The following is a 3,322-nucleotide window of genomic DNA, read 5'->3' on the forward strand; positions in this document are numbered from 1 at the left end:
AGAAGGATGATTATCAAGGATTTGTCCACCTAGTAATCCTCTGCCTAGGACATGCTCTTGGACATAGAGAACTTGCTTGAAATCACATTTCCATTTCACCGAGTGGAAGACACTTCAAACACAAAGGCTTATTGTATTTTGTCAAGGGTTATGCTTTGCTTCTAGGATTTTTTGTCCATTTTCTTGTGTAACCTTGAAATTGTGTTTCCAACCTTTGAACCAAGGAGTTCAATGTGTGCAACATGTGGCTTCAATTGGTCTTAATCAATAATTTGGTTATGAATTGGTGTTGGCGTGCAATCTTGTTTTTTGGACCATATATTTAAATTTCCATGTATAATCTTTTCATTGATAGTAACTGCCTATATGATTGACACATTTATTTATATACGGGGGGATATTTGATGTCCTCTGTACAAACTATTGATAGGATATCAATCTTTTGCAAGCTCAAAACCCATAAACACCAAGTGTACTACCTTCATCCATTTTCAAAAAAACATAACCCAAATTGTGTCCATACCCAATAAAATTTTGTCAAATTAGAATATACACCTTAAATTTTGAGCACATAACCCTTATTAGTATCAACAAGATGCGTAAAGAAGTGCACATACACTCCATTCCTACCATTCTACAGAAATTTTGGTTATGTTGTGTCCTTATAATAGTTTTGTTTACAACCATGCATTCTACGTAAAGGTGCATGAAATTTTGAGGAGATTTCAACAGCATTGTGGCAATGAAACAATAAAGAATACAGCATGTTGTGTACAACACAAACATAACTTCAAATCAAGTACCAATCCTTGTGCTAGCACCATAAACTAAACAAAGGTTGACTATTGATAACAAAATGCAAGCACACAAGCCTAAAATGCATTTGTTATATGTAATTGTGATAATGGAAGCACACAAAGTAGCAAAATCAACTTGAAATTAGTGCAAGATTAGCATCCTTAGTGAGAAACTTGTGTGGAGCTAGTGGAAAAGTACTATATGGTTGTATTGAGTAGGAATTTAGTGGTTTCTAACCTTATTGGTACAAAATGGGAAATAACCCATTGACGCTCTACACAGAGCTTAACCATACACTCCCTCACTAATTGAATTTTGTGCAATATATAAGGTGTTTGATTATCATGGGGAGATAGGAGTGATGAGTATTGAGTGATGTTTGATTTTATTGAGCTTCTTTGATCAAATGATTTTATATTCTATCAAGGGCTATAATATTATTGATTAACATCTGTGGTACTCATATCATTATCCAACAATATTTCAGGAGTCATATCTTCTTCACCATCTTCCAGGAGAGAGGATCATTTTCCATGAGTGCAAAGAAAGATTGCCTTGATATGGGCATAGTTGGCTTATGTGAAAGGGATCAAGTTTAACAAATGGGTAGTATCATTAAAATCTTGAATGATTTTGAGCAGTCCATAGAACCTAGAGGCTAGCTTAACCTTTGGATGCTCTTTGTTGTTCTAGAGTTTCCTTTTCTGTATTAAGCCATGCATATTGGTTTTCTTCATACTTATTTATATACACCTCTAGTCGATACCATTAATATATGGAGCTTGATGTATGTGAATAGATTGAGCCGATTCAACAAGAAGTTGGGTGTGGTCTATAATAACTATTTTATTAGTCTCAAGAACTTTACGTCCAAGATTTGTAATAGATGTGGATTTTGGCCATTAATGATTTTGAATGATGCTTTGCCCCTAGTAGAATGCACATTGTTGTGATAAGTAATTACAATATAGATAATTGGTCTTGCCTATAAGCTGGTGGTCAATTGTGTAACACCTAAGGAGGTCTATAATTGTACTATTAATGGCTTCAATTGGACCATTAATAACAAGAAAAAACCAAGACTAAAATAATTTTTTCGCTCTAAGTGTGAGAGAAAAGCTACCCAACTTGTGATTAAAAAAATGTTATTTCTCTATGGTAAACATGATAAGAAATCGATGTAAAAAACACAATTATAATATAGAACTTTCTAGCTTGTGATGCGGTTAATACTTCATTGCATGCAGTAAAATATGCCACTACCATATCTATTATAAAAAGGTCAAATCATACCACGATTTTAGAAAATGAAAGGAAAACATGTACTAAAATCCAATGATAGCCCTCGTCAAGCAAAGGCATGAGAAATATTTGGGGCTTGCCTTGTGCACCTTTGACATGCTGCCATACAGTACAAGTGGACACAAAGCTATGCACATTGTTTTTCATGTTAGGAAAATAATATTTTTCTTTGTAAGGAAAAAGTTGAAGAGAAATATCCCTATGATCCGTGCATGGTAGCAAGTGCAATTTAAGTGATCTCAATTAGAAAATAGATACTCCTTGTCATAATTTTGTATGTTAGGTCTCAAATTCTGACCATCAGTAGCATTAGAACAACACCTATACCTGACTTGCCAAGTCAATATCAACTAGAAACAAAGGTCTATAAAAGTTGGGAATGCCTTTTGTTGGTTTTGACCCATGGAAAAGTAATTTTATTCATTAAGAGAGTTGTTTGAAGAATTGATATGAGTTTTGAATTCGCTATAGATTCATAGAACCAGTTCATAACTGAAACCGGTTAGAATTAAGAAACACGAGCATCTGACATTTTGAGTCCAGTCAACCAAGCTCTAATTGTTGCAACACTTTTAGAATCAATAATATGTACATAAAAGATTCTCATAAAAATTATGACTACTAAATGAAATTGTTCTTAATGCTATTCATGCAATTTACTAAAAACCAAAACATCTTTAAAGAAACTATTCGCAGACAATCTTGATCAGCAATGTAAATCTTATTCGTCATATATCTAAAAATAGAAAGTGCTCTTGTGATACTACAAAACATAAGAAGCAATTCATAATGATCACTTTTGTGTCAAACGTAATTGTACAACTCATGTTTGATGATAGCTAGATTTTAAGTTAGCCTTACTAAAAATTAGTGGCTCCCTTGAGTCTTTCAAGCAAATCGTCTATACAACAAATCAAATGTCTATTTTAGCCAACTACTTTGTGTAAAACATGATAGTACGTGCACATCCTATAGGGATCATTTCTCATTTCAACCAACATGATTGGTGCTCCAAAAGGGAAACTAGAAGGTTATATAAAGCCTTAGTCATGTAGGTTGGTACCTAATCTCTGATTTTTTTTAATTGATTAAGATTTTACTTTTATAAGGTGTGTTATGAGGATAACATAGAATAAATAAGGTCACTTTTATAAACCTCGTGTTGAGATCATATTAATGAGATTCGTGGAATGGAAAGTTGAAATGTAAAGAAGATGTAAGG

This window comes from Adiantum capillus-veneris, chromosome 25 (genome assembly GCF_014529385.1).
Source record: "Adiantum capillus-veneris isolate H3 chromosome 25, ASM1452938v2, whole genome shotgun sequence".
In the NCBI taxonomy this organism is placed as follows: domain Eukaryota; kingdom Viridiplantae; phylum Streptophyta; class Polypodiopsida; order Polypodiales; family Pteridaceae; genus Adiantum; species Adiantum capillus-veneris.